The 14,965-nt window shown below is 57.9% G+C and overlaps 1 long non-coding RNA gene across 7 annotated transcripts; it reads left to right on the forward strand.

Annotated features, from left to right (window-relative positions):
• The first annotated feature begins 1,115 nt into the window (after positions 1-1,115).
• LOC104141243 (uncharacterized) lies at positions 1,116-11,921 on the forward strand. Of its 7 annotated transcripts, none has more exons than XR_011136304.1 (6): positions 1,121-1,311; positions 1,890-2,005; positions 2,941-3,071; positions 3,456-5,367; positions 5,771-10,462; positions 11,079-11,921. It is a non-coding gene; the product is annotated as an uncharacterized lncRNA (long non-coding RNA). The 7 variants fall into 7 exon arrangements; XR_011136305.1 differs by having other exon boundaries at positions 11,690-11,704; XR_011136307.1 differs by lacking the exon at positions 11,079-11,921 and having other exon boundaries at positions 1,133-1,311; positions 3,456-3,997; positions 5,179-5,367; positions 5,771-9,350.
• Positions 11,922-14,965: the final 3,044 nt, after the last annotated feature.

Raw genomic sequence — 14,965 nt, forward strand, 5'->3', positions numbered from 1 at the left:
AGGGTGCCTGGGAGTATTTTTCGTCTCTCCAAATCACAAGTACAGGCTGTGGTTCCCGCCATGCTCCCTGCTGCCCTAAAGCAGCAGTGCAGACGGGGGATTAGCGCATGCGCAGTCTTCAGGCATTGCTCACTGCTGCCCTCGGCTGTCAAAACAGCAGTACTGCAGGCAGAGGGGCCGCGCATGCGCAGGGTTTCCGCAGAGCAAACTGCTGACCTCTGGTGTCCACAAAGACGTACTGCAGCCCACGGAAACACGAACGCTCAGTTCTTCCGCTTCTCCTGCCCTCGCGTGTCGACAGAGCGGTACTGCACCCAGCGAGGGCACGCATGCGCATGCGTAGTGCTTCCGCACTGCTCACTGCTACCCTTGGTTGTCGACGCAGGAGCGCACCCAGCTGGCATGCGGCTGTGTACTGTGTTCCATTGCTCTCTCCTGCCCTCGGGTGTCAGAAAAGCAGTTCTGCACCCAGCGGGGGAGGCCGCATGCGCAGGGACTTCGCCGTGCTCACTGCTGCCCTCGGGTGTCCACAACCCAGTACTGCAGCCTCCACTGCCCTCGCCTGCGTTCACAGAATACTGCAGCCAGCCGGCGCGCCTTTGCGCAGTGCCGATCGCCGTGTTCGCCGCTACCCTGCCGTGTTTCGGTGATGGGTAAGCGAAGGGGCCGTGCTAGTCGCCCCTTCCCCGTGCTCACAGACCCGCAGCGCAGAGTGCTTTTCCGTCCTGGTGCTTCCTTCCTGTAGTGGCGGGGACGGGCAGTGCCGCCTCGGCGCTGCTCCGCTGCGCGGTGTCCTGGCACCGGTGCAGCACCGGAGCCCGCTCGCTGATCCCCGCCGGGCTCTCGGGCACGGACCGAGCAGCCCCGGGGCGCCCGCCGCTGGGTGCGAGCCCCGCGGGGCCGCGGCGTGGGCGGCAGTGCGCGTGCGGGAGCGGCCGGCTGCAGCCCCGCGCCGGGAGCACGCGGGGGCGCCGCTCCCCGCCTCGCCTCCCTCCCGCTCCCCTCCCCTCCCCTCCCCTCCCGCTCGGGTTGGAGCCGGGCGCATGCGCGGTGCTCGAGAGCCGGGTTTCCGGTGCTGTTGCGCTCCGTTCACGGCCGGCGCATGCGCGGCGAGCGGCGCATGCGCGGCGGCGGGAAACAGCATGGCGGCGCGCGGGGTCGGAGTTTTCGCTGGGGCAGCGCTGGACGAGGGCCGAGGCCGCCCGGAGTCGGGGATGCGGGGACTCCGGTGAGGCGAGCGCGTCGCTTCGGGCGGCCGCGGGCGTCCGGCAATTTCCTGCCCGGTGGGGCCGTCGCTGCGTGGAGGCGGAGGTGCGGGGCGAGGTTTGGGGAGGGGGCTTGGGTGGCGTCTGCCGGAAGCGCCTTTGACCGTCCGTTTGCCGTGTGTGGCCCTCAGGGCCCCGGTTCCTCCCCGGCGCGTCCTGGGCGGGCGCTCGCCCCCGCGGAGGCAGCCGTGGAGAGCGGCGAGGCTGGTGGGCCCCGGAGCAGCGTTCGGGCACGGCGTCGGCGGGAGGACGGCTTCGGCTGTACAGGCATGCCCGAGGGTGCTGGTACATCGCAAGGCAGTTTAAAACCACTGGACCGAACAGATCTAAGGTCAAATTTAGTCAGTTATGATTAGTGCAACCCCCAGTTATTTACTTGAGATTTAGGGATAGTTAGGGAGACAAGGAGATGAAATAGAAGAAAAATATTCCCAGGCATCCTGAGGCCTCCCCCAGCTGCAGGCACAGACTGTGGGCACCAGCCAACCTGGGCACCAACTGACTGAAACCCCTCACTGAGCCTCGCTAAGCCCTGTGCCCTGCTGTACAGCTGCCCCAAAGCTGTGGGGTTCCCTGATCCAGTATGTGTTGATGGGCTCTCCATTTTCTCTGATATCTCCCCAGGTATTCATATGCTGCACGGGGGTCTGGATGTCTCCAGCAGTGGCACAGCAGCCTGATGCCTCTTCTTGTCTGGGACATGGGATCCTCCACAGCTCTTCTGGGGTATGGAGTCCTTGGTGAGTTCCCTGCTGCCTCTTCTGACCTCTCCTACAAGCTTGTAGATCCCTCCTCCTCCTCCCCTCTGGTGGGGTGCGAGACCAGTGGCTCCTCCTGCAAAGCTGACAGCCACATGCAGCACAACTACACACTCAGTATGCATCTGGGATGGCACCCCTGTCCTGAGGGCCCTGCAGATTCCCGCCCTTCCTGCAACCAGCTCCCCCAAAGCCATGAAACCACCCACAAATCCTGCTCCAACACCTCCACAGACCCCAAAATGCCTCCAAGTCCTGCCGCAACATTGTCACTGACTCTAGACGTTCCCCTAAACTCTGTCCCCAAGCCCCGAACAATCCTAAAACCACTCCCAGGCTCTGTCCCCAGAGCAGCAAGGTGTTCTAACAAATATGGGGTATGATCTATGTCTCTTCCTTGAGTCAGTCCATCCTGCTTTAAAGAAAAGAGAACTTGCAGCACTTTGGCGAAGAATGTTGGCAGGTGGGTGCACAGATGACAAACAGATTTTTTTCCTCTCTCCTTCTGAGCCACCTCTTGGAACCTTCTATGCCTGCAAGAGGACTCCCTAAACGTGGCTGGTCTGGGATAACTGTGCAATGCTTAAGGAGAACATTTAAGATAAAATTGCAGGCTGTGCCTGTGTTACTCCAGCCCATAGCCAATGGGTACTATTAATCACCACCTTTAATTACCAAAAGTGTTGTGAAAACAGAAGGGACTAGAGATGATGCATAGCAGATTATGGACTAAATATAAAGTTTAAACAACAATCTTCTCTTAAAATAGAAACACGTTAGTCCTAAGTAATAGGTGAATGTAGCTCTGAATAATGTGAAGAGAAGCAGTTGTGTCAATCACACTGAAAGGCTTGGAGAAGTGGTCCAAAAATCTGATTCCCTCATGGCCTCATCAGTCTTTTTGGTTTGTTTGGCAGGGTGGCCCACTGAAGGGGGACATCTTGAAGAGAAGCAGCTAGACGTCATGATGCAGTTGTTCGTTTTGGTCATCGCCTCTGAGGCAAGCATCCAAGTACAGGAGGAATAATCTAGGAGATGTATCAAAAAGGTAATAGGTTTGAAACAGAGGCAGGCAAATTAAGTGCTATCATTCTTCCATGTAGTTAAAGACTGAGAGAATTGTTGGTTAAGGACGTGTATACAAGGGTTTGAGAAAGCATATTGAACAGTATAATAATACTGAACCAGAATAAGGTTTCATGGGATATGGCTAGGTGTGTATTAGGTGATGTGCCTGCCTGTCTAATAACCTATCCCTAATTGCTGTATGTAATGTTTCCAAACTGTTTATCCTGTAATGTATGATGCAAAGCGCTGTATTAAGACCTTTCTTTTAAGGAAAAGAAGAAAAAGAACATGGTAAAAAGAAAAACACCATGCATGAATTTGTGTTTCATTGAAGGTAAAATGCAAGTTTATCTGTTTGTTACAGAGATGGAAGCAATGATAGCAAATGCTGACAAAGAGAAAAGATGGACAAGCGGTTTTTTGTGATTAATACCTAATGGACTGGATGAAACAAGGAAACAAAAATGAAGCTTAATGGACCCTTAATATTACCAGAAACTGCTATAGAAGGAGGTGTTCCACCATGGGTAACTAAGGTAACTATTATAACAAATAACAAATCCCTGTTATTTCTGTCTCCCGGGGGCGGCACTGAGGACCAAGTAACCCATTCTTACCCTTTGGATATTGTTAACTGTATCTGCCTCAGTTTTGCTTTGGTTGTTTCTGTTTGGTGCTGTTATCTTATATCCGTATACAAAAAGGAAAAGATATAATAGTTCTTAGATTAATTGCTATGGCTGAAATTGAACAGACCAGGAAAACGTAAGCAAGCTGAAGTAATAAAATCAAGTGGAACCAACTGAAAGCTGTCTCCATCTCCCAACAAGAGAAACCCCATTCCTCCTGTTGAGGAAGGATCCCTAGGAATAGTCATCAGGATAACAGGTCATCAACATATAACAGGTCTGTACGTGTTATGAAAAGTATGCTGCATACATATTTTTTTGTGTGTGTGAGTTTATATATCTCTGAAAGCTCATATTTTATGAGCTACAAGACAGCAACTTATTATCTTAGGGGAATGATAGTCAAGTGACCAGAGTTCCCAAAGAGGAAGTGAGAAACAGCAGTGTCTGAATTATAAAATTAAGAGGTGAATTTCAGGAAATCTCAATTGGTGCAGCCCCAGGTTAATGACATGGGAATTGTGTTTGGGAAAACAGGAAGACAGGTAGGTAGAGGAAAGGTTAAAGCTTTGTGGAATTAAGGTTCCTTCTCATCAGTTCCAACTTAGGGCAATTGCAGGATTTCAATTCTTGCAGCAGTGTTAATGTAGCTTTGGTGGTATCAGCAGACCGTGGTGGGAATTACAGGAATGGAGCTGGAACAAGGAATATGACGCTGCTTTCACTAAACTGAAAGAAGCAGCTGTAAAATCTCCTGCCCTCAAATTCCCAGGGCAAGACAAGCCTTTTTCAGTAAGGATTCAGTAAGGACATCTACTGATTCCATGGGAGCAGCGCTGCTACAAAAGAGCCGTAGAGGGAAAGTGGGTGCCAGTAGCATCATCCCTACATCCCCTCTGGGGCCAGAGCAAAAATTCTCTGGCTGTGAGAAAGACTGTTTAGCAGCAATCTGGGCTGTAACTGTCTTTGAGACTTTTACCTTTGATGGCACAGATGCAATCCAATCTACCCAAATGTCATCATAGCTTCCAAAAGGGGAGCTGGGGGAAGCGGTATTTGTGGCTTGCATCTTATCATTTACCTTGCTTCTGTGTGTGTGTGTTAGACCTGCTTTTGTGCTTATAAACAAGTTTGGTTTCTTATGATTTTCTGCAGAGCTTTGATTTTTTTTTTTTCCTTTGCTTTATACTTTTGGAGGGTGATGGATTTTACCATGCCTCCATCAACAAGAGCTGGCTGACAAAGTGATAATGTCCCAATGGCGACTTTTAGGCCAGACGGAGGAGTTCAGACATGCAGCCTGCCAGAAGAGGGTTGCTAGCCTTGAGCTATAGGCGCTGATGCATATGGCTCATTCTGTCAGACACGGAGGGGTTTTCTTTGGTTGTAGAAATTTTAGCTTGACTGTACACCCTATAGTGGGAGTATTTTTGTGTTTATAAATTGTGTTAATTCTAGGCATTCAGAACATCGGGGAACGTCTACTTGCTGCCATGAAGAACTACAGGCTACTGCCCTCAGACCTTTGTAAGTTACAGCGTGTCAAGAGTGGCCAGGAGAATCCAAATGCCAGTGGAAAGGTTCTCTGCCTGGTCCTGATGAAGAACTTTTGGCTGTAGGAAGGTTGGCAGCGTCCTCACTGGACTTGTGAGTAGTAAGCCACAATTCATGGACCAGCAAAGGAGAGGGGGAATAGCGCCTGGTAGCCCAGTCACTATGGCATCGCTGTTGCTAGCAGGGCCACAAGGTCTGTGTGAAGCCTCACCTGCCTGTTTGGAGCTTTATTTTGGTCTGTTTACCTGTAGTAACCAGTAAGGCCTAAAATAAGAATTTTCATGGCTAGATGAGTAACCTGTGACCCCCACCTGTCTTTGCCTTGCTTTGCTGCTTAATGTAATAACAGTAACTTGGGACCCCAGAATAAAAACTGTTACAATGCTTAAGGAAAGATCTGCATTTGCCCAGGTTAGGGAGCCATAATTAAAACCATAATTAAAAAAAACTAAAACGAGAATCTCCCAGTGACCTTTGTGGTTTGATTCATTTGCAGGATAATGTTCCGAGGGCTGGCAACTTGAAGAGGAGCAGCTCAACCTATTTTGTTGATTTTGGTGATACTGTTTTAAGGAAGCATGCAAGTACAGAAGGGCCTGGGAGGGTTTTCAAACAAGACAGGGACGAGCGAGGAAGATTTGAGAGCGTGGAAAAACTAGGTGCTATGAGTACTGAAGTTGTTAAGGGCTGAGAGAATTTGGGGTTAAGCACGTGCATATGAAGGTCTGAAAGGGGCTAATGCATGAGGAATAGTAAAATACTATGACTGAACACAAGGTTCCTCCCCAGTCTGGACTCATGGGTGCGCCCTCACTCTCGCAGACACAGACACTTTGGAGGTGTAGGGATACGGGCAAGCAGGCCCACAAGTGGCCTCCACGTGCCTTTCGGTGTGGCCGCAGGTCCTCCGCACAGCGGTGTGCAGAGAGCTCTGCATGCTCAGCAGGTGAGTGGAACTGGAGCGTGTTGAGGGCTGTTCCGGGCTGTCTGGATCCATCCGGTTCCACTCGCTGTCCCTCTGTCCAGCTCTCCATCCTTTTCTTTCTTTCCTCGTAGCTCTGTCCAATACCCCGTCCCTTTGTTTAGCTACTCGTTCCCCTGCCCAGTTCCCCATCCCTCTTGTACTCTTTCCATCCCTCTGTCAATATCTTTCTCCCTCCAACTGGCTCCCTATCACTCTATCCAGCTCTCCATCATCCTTTTCCCCTCTGTCCCGCTACCTGCCCGCTGTCCTTCTCTCCAGCTCCCCATCCCGCTGCCACGCTCTGCTGCTCTTGTCTGTCTCTTTGTACCTTTCCAGCCTTCTGTCCCCCTCTCCAGCCTTCTCTTTCTATTTCTGTCCCTCTGTTCAGCTCCCCATCCATCTATTTGCCTCCCTATGCCTCTTTTCCCCTGTTCTATCTCATCTCTCTGTCTGACTTCCCCTCCCTCTTTTTTTTTCTCTCCACCTTTCTGGTTGGCTCTTCATCCTTCTCGCTCTCTTCCCATTGCTCTGACTGGCTCCCTTTCCCTCTCTTCCAGTCCCCGTTCCTCTGTCTGGTTCTCCACCCTTCTCTTTTGCTTCCCGTCCCTCTGTCTGCTTCCCCTTCCCTCCTTTCCTCTCTTTATTCTTCTGTCCACTTCTACATCCCTCTTTTTCTCTCTTCTGCTCCCTGGTCCTCTGTCCAGCCCTCCACCTGTCTGGCCCTCTGTCCTCTTTTTCTCTTCCTTTGTCCAGGGCCCTGACCCTGGGGCTAGGTCTCTATCCTTCTCTTTCTTTTTCCATCCGTCAGCCAAGCTCTCTATCCCTCTTTTCTTCTGTTCTGCTCCCTGTCCCTCTGTCCAGCTGAAGGTTCATCATTCCTTTGTGTTTTGTCTGGTGCGGAAGGTGTCAAGAGGCAATTGGTGCTCAGCAGAGACGATCAGTAGCGACCAGAGGGTCCCATCAATCTGCCTGGTTCAGGTCATGTCAGATACCCCTGCAGCGACTCTATGTGCAGAGGCATGGGGCTGCGGATGTGCAGTGGGGGAGCACTAATGGGCCAAAGATGCTGTGGGGGGATGTGGTAGACATTAGCATGTGGTAGAGATTAGCAGAGGCTCTGAGTATTCGGGTGTTAGGACAGGTGCAGGTAGGGCAGGGTGTGCTAGGGCAGTCTGGAGCTGCTGTTGTCCGTCTTACACGTCAGCGCAGTCTGCAGTTACTGTGTCTTGTCTGCCTGTGCGCAGACAGGGCTGCCGCGCGGTGCAGTTGGAGTCGTGATTGTGTCGCTGGCATTGAGCCCTGTTTTCTGACTTTATGCAAACTGTTGTCTTCCCTACATCAGCCTTACTCTGCTCCTCTTCCAGGAGCCTGTGCTCAGCTCTGCTTTCCAACACGCTGTCACGTCACAGGGATTTCCAGCACGGTCTGTCTAACTTGGGCCACATGCTAGGCAGCCTGAACGAGTGAAGCAAAATCCTTCTTCTGTCATTGTCCAGGCCAGAGTCAGTTTCCCATCAGCTCAGTCTCCAGAGTTTGGAGTTTTTGGAGGCCTTAGTTTTTATCCTGCCTTGGCTGGACAGTGCTTTCTGAGAGTGTCCGTCAGCGGCACAGTTTCCCTGAGGAGGACCATCTACCGAAGGCTGGAGGTGGCCGAGTGCCTGAGCGAGCCTGACTGTATGTGAGGGCTGCCGTGACATCCTTGCGATAAAACGGAGCCTGAGAGAGTGACTGGAGCAGTGTAGAGGGTCAGTCATAATTGTGGGAACAGTTACGGGCCTTGGACAAGGGAGTAGTTCTAGGAGGGCTGCGCAGTTGCCTGGCATCTCAGTAACTGTTCTGGCTTCTTTGCAGGTGCTGAAGCATAGTCTGGCAGTCGAAGGAGCGGTGTCACAGCTGGGAGCTCTGCGGAGATCTGTGGTTGGCCATGAAGGTCGAGCTCTGACTTGCAGCGTGGACGCAGCTAAGTCTTGGGGCTGCACTGTGTGTGTGCAGGGCTGGGAGGTGGAAGGTGGTTGTCCCCTAGGTGGTTGCTGGAGTCACTGGCTGTGGATGTTTGCCCATGGAGCTGAGGGGACCAAAAATATTAATTGTCTGTAATGGAGTTGAATAAGCGCTTGCAATGTTTCAGGTAGGTTCAGTGGAAGTGCAGCTTACTGCAGTCCTGTGGAGCGATTCTTGCATGTGCTCACATTTGAATGGTGGCTAAGACCAAGCTTATAAACAGCAACTGTAACGTGATTCTGATGCATATCTTCCTGTTCTGCTGTACTTCTAAATGAAGGGGAAACTTCTTAAGCTGTGGGCAAAACTTGCAAGCTCATGTGTACTTTGGTGTTTCTTGCTTAAAGCTGAGGGTTTGGAGTTTTTCACTTGAGGTTTATTGTTTAGTTTGTTGTTGAGGGTCTGTCACTCAGGGGCTATGGTTTATTACTTTATTTTGTGGGGCTGTCTTTATCAGTCAGGGTTTACAGTTTGCTGACTTAGCGATCAGGGCGCAGGATTTAAAATCCAACCTCATCCGTAAATTTTAAAGCAACCACTTGGGTTCCAAGATTTGCAATTTGTCACATAGGGTTCAGGGCTTACGCCTTACTGATAAATGACAAGGGCTGAATCCTTAGATAATAAACTGTAAGCCCCGAAGCCTAAGCAGCAGGGTGCAAACCCTTCTCTGGGGTTCCTCCCAGCGTTCAGCTTTGTGCACTGACCTGAGGTCTGGATTTGATAAGGCGCAGGCCCATCGCACTGAGAGTGGTGATGTGACAGGTGAGGTGAGAGCTGTGAAAGTGTCTTGCAGGGCTCTAGTCTGGGGTAGGGCAGTAGTGCAGACAGGCAGGATCAGAGATCAAAGATCTTCTCACCTGTCAGAGCTGAATCCTATCCCTGAAGGAAAAAGTAGAGGGGATAGGCTGTCAGCTACTCAGACGCCTGCCGCGTCAAGGGCAGCAGCAGGAGCTGACCCTTCCCCAAAGGACCGACGAACGCTGGTGCAGAGATGACTCTTCAGGTGTCACAGGGTAAGGGGAAGCATGCTGGCACTGAGCTCCATGGCAAACTCCCTCCCAGGTGTTGCTTCTGCGCAGTAAAACAATAAACAGTTGCTTTACTCTTTGCACTCGTGTCTGTGGTTTCTGCTGTCGCTTTGCCTGAAGATGATGCCCAGGGGAGGAGGTTACACATTGTGTCTGGGATTGGGAGCAGGTCCCCACATCCTTTGTACTTGGGGGGTCCCTGCGGTTCCCAGGGACCCCAGTGCTGTTCACAGGGCTCGGGGTAACTTCCCTTGCATTGCCTTGACCCTTGGGGCTCTTGGTGGAGTTTTCCATTATCCTGGGGGCAGCCAGGGCCCCCCCCAGGGCCATGTGAAGTCCCCAGACTGCCCTCAGATTTGCTTTCAGCACTCCGCAACGTCCCTCATGTGTCGGTGGCGGGGGTCTGTGTGCCTGGTGCTGGGAGACAGAGTTTTCCTGGGGAAAGGGGGAGCCTGCAGGCACCTTGCCGTCAGCTGCATTGAGCCCTGTGACATGCCTTGTGGCCCCTTTAGTGTGCACAAAGGCCCTTCACTTGAATTTTGGTTTGCCCAAGAGCCCTGCATTTGCCCTTTGGTGGTCCTCAGGACCGCTCAATTCACGTTTTGGGTTGCTGCCAAGCCCTCTGTGTGCTTTTCCGCGTGCCCTGGGGCCCGATGTTTGTTTTGCAGCACACTGCAAAGTTCTCTGCTTATCTTTCTCCCCTGTCCCAGAGTTTTCTGGGTGATTTTTGGTGTGCCCCAGGGTCCTGCCTTTGCCTTTTGGTGCCCCCAGAGTCACTCTGTTTGCTTTATCATCACCTGGTAACTTTTTTTTTTTAACTTTTGTTGCACCCAGAGCTCTTGATTTGTTCTCTTGTGCCCTGAATACTCCCTTTTCCTCTCTGTACAGCCCAGGGCTCTCCCTTCAGCTTTTAGCGAGCACCTCTCAGGCGCTGGGGTGCCTCTGCTGCCCTGGCAGCCCCAGCTGTCCCTGATGGGGCTGAGGGTAATTCCCTTCCCCTGGTTCCTGAGGGCTGCAGCTGTGGGCCCTGGGGCTGGAACAAGCCCCAGGTGGGGCTGGGGGCCACGGCAGGCATGCGCCGGGGCTGGGGCCGCAGTCGGGAGGAAGCTCGTGCAGGGGCCGGTCTGGGACAACGGAGCTGCCTCTGAGCACCGCCCGCCGGGACCGGCGCTGCGGCCGCACCGCGGAGGAGGTGAGCGGGGCCGGGGGGTGCGCGCGTCCCGGCAGACGGGAGCATCTCGGGCCAGCGGAAACTGCGCCGGGGATGGCGGTGCACCGGGGCGGTGGGGAAGAGCAGAGCACCGGGGCCACGGGGAGTGGTCAGGAAGGGGGTGCGCTGGGGCTGGGGGGGAGGTAGGAGGGGGGCCAGGGCTGTGATGGGGCGAGGAGCGGAGAGAAAAGGGGGGCGCCAGGGCGAGGGTGGAACGAGGAAGGGGTTGCACCGGGGCTGGAGGAGGAAAGAAAAGGGGCGTCGGGGCTGCAGTGGTGCGGGGGGAGGGAGGACGGGGGGGCGTCGGGGCTGGCGGGGTTGGTTTATTGCGCGGTCGGAGGGGCGCGGGGGGTCCTGGGTCAGACCGGGACCGTGTCGGGGGGGGGCGGGGGAAGGAGAGATCCCAGAAGAAGGCCTGGGAGAGTCGCAGTGGGGGCAGGGGCAGTGTCGGAGCTGACCCGGGGCCGGTCCGGCGGCGTCGGGGGAATCTCGGGCCGGGGTTGGGGATCGCGGGGCCGCGCTCCGGGCTCGGCGGCGTCCGGGTGTCAGGGCGCCGGGGAGGGGGGTGGTGGGACGGAACGGAACGGAATCGCCGCAGGGTCAAACCTCACCGAGCGCTGAGGACCGCGGAATGCCGGGAGCAGTAGTCTTCCGGCACAGAACTTCCGGGAGGCCATGTTGTTTTGCGGGCCATGCCGGGAGCAGTAGTCTTCCGGCACGGAACTTCCGGGCGGCCATGTTGTTTCGCCGTGCATGCCGGGAGCAGTAGTCTTCCGGCACGGAACTTCCGGGCGGCCATGTTGTTTCGCTCTGCATGCCGGGAGGAGTAGTCTTCCAGCAGTAGCTTTCCCGGCGGCCATTTTAATCTGCAGGGCATGCTGGCAGGTGTTACCTTCCCCTGCGGGGCTTTTGGGAGACCATCCTGTGCCTCTCGAGGTGGCGGGAGGTGCAGCTGTCAGCGGGTTTCCCACCCGCTGGCCACGTTGTGTTCTGTGGCATACCAGGAGCTGTAGTTCCAGGTGTCTGTGCCTATTTCCAGTTGTCATTTGTGCTCTTTGAAAAAAACTTTTCATCTTTTTATGTGGACATTTGTCTTAACTGTTTTACTGTGATAACTGTGTTGTCACAGTGCATGACCTCCCTCATGTGGTGCTTGTTTGTATACAGAGGCTCTCCCATATGCTCTTGCTTTTTTTTTCTTAAACAAAGTAAAGGAAACACCTTTATTGAGCAATCAATAGCCCAGTGTTCCAGTCATGCCAAGACAGGAAGAGGAGGACTAGCTACTGAGATTCCCTAGAGAACGGAGAAAGAGGAAGAGAATCCTGATAGGAGAATTAGCACAACCTCAAGATCATTACATGGGCACTGTAATTGAGGAAACAGCAAGCTAATAGAAGAAAGAGTAAAGCTTTGTGTGAAATAAAGGGTCCTTCCCATCAATCCTGAGTAAGAGGGTTGCATTTCTTATAGTGGTGTATCCATAACTTTTCTGGTAGCAGCAGACCGCAATGGGAGGTTCTGGAAAGGAGTCAGGAGCAGAGCTGGAACAAGAGAATGAGGCTTTTTTCTCTAACCAGATGGAAGCAGCTGTAAGCATGCTTGCCATAAAACAATGAGGACAAGGCACACCCTGGCTGGGGACCTTGCCCTGGGCCCTGACTGCGGGCACCCGGTCCGCCCTGCTGCCTGAGGCCTGCTCCACCTGCTCGCCTGCTAGGCCCTGGGGGCCGCTGCCACCCCTCGGTGCTGCTGTGCCCCAGTGCTGCATCGCCGCTGGGACACGGGGTGCTCGTGAGGTCCCCACCATTGTTTCCTCCTGCAGGACGCAGGTGCCCAGAGGGGAGGGTACGAAAGCATCGGGGAGGCCCAAAAGGATGGGTGGGGGGGTTCGGGGAGCTGCCATCGCTCCACATGGCCACCAGCCGGCTAGCACATGCGCACGGGGGCGCCGTCCTCGCTGCTGACCTCGAGTGGGGGCGGCCCCACACCGCAGCCAGCGGGTCGCGCATGTGCACAGCGGCCGACCGGCTCGCTGCTGCCCTCGGGTGGTGACACAGCAGCGCTGCAGCCGGTCAGCTCAGGCACTAGCAGCACTGCTCTGCTCCCCGCTGTCCTGGGAACTACAAACCAGTACTGCAGCCCGGCGATTAACGCATGCGCAGTGCCCCATCTGTGCTCAATGCTGCCCTCAGGTTAAGGCCCCCCCCCCATACGGCACCCAGCGAGGGCGCACAGGGCTTTTCCCGTGCTCACCGCTGCCCTCGGGTGTACTGCACCCAGCAGGGAGGGGACGCATGCGCAGTGGTTCCACGGTGCTCACTGCTGCCCTCTGGTGTCGAAAGAGCATTACGGCGGCAGCAGGCTCGCGCATGCGCACTAACTTCATCGTGCTCGCTGCTGCCCTCGGGTGTCGATAAAAGAGTACTCCAGCCAGGGGGAGAGCGCATGCGCTGTGATTCCACAATGCTCACTGCTGCCCTCGGGTGTCAGTAAACCAGTACTACAGACAGAAGGCGCGCATGCGCAGCTTGGCATACTGCTCTCTGCTGCCCTCGCCTGATTACAATCCAGCACTGCAGCGAGACAGTTAACGCATGCGCGCTTCCCGGCCTGCTCACTGCTGCCCTCGGGTGCCGACAAACCAGTACTGCAGACTGTGCGTGCGCATGCGCACTGGCGGTAACAGCTCACTGCTGCCCTCGGGTGATCTAGGACCAGTACTGCAACCAGCGGGCAGTACGCGGATGCCCAGGGGGCAATATTGCAGCCAGCCAGCTCTCGGCTTCACAGAGCCACCGGTCTACTCACTGCTGCCCTTCAGTGATTGAAAACTAGTACTGCAGCCAGGCGATTAACGCAGGCACAGTGCCTACTCTGTGCTCAATGCTGCCCTCGGGTGGTGACACTACAGTACTGCAGCCAGCCGAGGAACGACTGCGTCCCGGGGCTGATCTGCTCAGAGCTGCCCTCGGGCGATGAAATGCCAATATGGCAGCAAGACGGCTCACCCTGCGCCGCGGCCGAGGCGCCAGGGCCTGGGGCGGGCGGGGGCGAGCCCGCCGAGCCCGCCGCGGGCCACGGCGAGCTCGGCGAGGCCCGCGCCGACGCGCCAGGGCCCGGGGCGGGCGGGGGCGAGCCCGCCGAGCCCGGCGCGGGCCACGGCGAGCTCGGCGAGGCCCGCGCCGATGCGCCAGGGCCCGCGGCGGGCGGGGGCGAGCCCGCCGAGCCCGCCGCGGGCCACGGCGAGCTCGGCGAGGCCCGCGCCGACGCGCCAGGGCCCGGGGCGGGCGGGGGCGAGCCCGCCGAGCCCGGCGCGGGCCACGGCGAGCTCGGCGAGGCCCGCGCCGACGCGCCAGGGCTCGCGGCGGGCGAGAGCGAGCCCGCCGAGCCCGCCGCAGGCCACGGCGAGCTCGGCGAGGCCCGCGCCGACGCGCCAGGGCCCGCGGCGGGCGGGGGCGAGCCCGCCGAGCCCGCCGCGGGCCACGGCGAGCTCGGCGAGGCCCGCGCAGACGCACCGGGCCACGGCGAGCTCGGCGAGGCCCCCGCCGACGCGCCAGGGCCCGGGCCGGGGCGGGTGCGAGCCCGCCGAGCCCGCCGCGGGCCACGGCGAGCTCGGCGAGGCCCGCGCCGACGCGCCAGGGCCCGCGGCGGGCGGGTGTGAGCCCGCCGAGCCCGCCGCGGGCCACGGCCAGCTCGGCGAGGCCCGCGCCGACGCGCCAGGGCCCGCGGCGGGCGGGGGCGAGCCCGCCGAGCCCGCCGCGGGCCACGGCGAGCTCGGCGAGGCCCGCGCCGACGCGCCAGGGCCCGCGGCGGGCGGGGGCGAGCCCGCCGAGCCCGCCGCGGGCCACGGCGAGCTCGGCGAGGCCCGCGCCGACGCGCCAGGGCCCGCGGCGGGCGGGGGCGAGCCCGCCGAGCCCGCCGCGGGCCACGGCGAGCTCGGCGAGGCCCGCGCCGACGCGCCAGGGCCCGCGGCGGGCGGGGGCGAGCCCGCCGAGCCCGCCGCGGGCCACGGCGAGCTCGGCGAGGCCCGCGCCGACGCGCCAGGGCCCGCGGCGGGCGGGGGCGAGCCCGCCGAGCCCGCCGCGGGCCACGGCCAGCTCGGCGAGGCCCGCGCCGACGCGCCAGGGCCCGGGGCGGGCGGGGGCGAGCCCGCCGAGCCCGCCGCGGGCCACGGCGAGCTCGGCGAGGCCCGCGCCGACGCGCCAGGGCCCGGGGCGGGCGGGGGCGAGCCCGCCGAGCCCGCCGCGGGCCACGGCGAGCTCGGCGAGGCCCGCGCCGACGCGCCAGGGCCCGCGGCGGGCGGGGACGAGCCCGCCGAGCCCGCCGCGGGCCACGGCGAGCCCCGAGAGGCCCGCGCCGATGCGCCAGGGCCCGCGGCGGGCGGGGGCGAGCCCGCCGAGCCCGCCGCGGGCCACGGCGAGCTCGGCGAGGCCCGCGCCGACGCGCCAGGGCCCGGGGCGGGCGGGGGCGAGCCCGCCGAGC

The sequence above is a fragment of the Struthio camelus genome, chromosome 25 (genome assembly GCF_040807025.1).
Source record: "Struthio camelus isolate bStrCam1 chromosome 25, bStrCam1.hap1, whole genome shotgun sequence".
NCBI classification, from domain to species: Eukaryota; Metazoa; Chordata; class Aves; order Struthioniformes; family Struthionidae; genus Struthio; species Struthio camelus.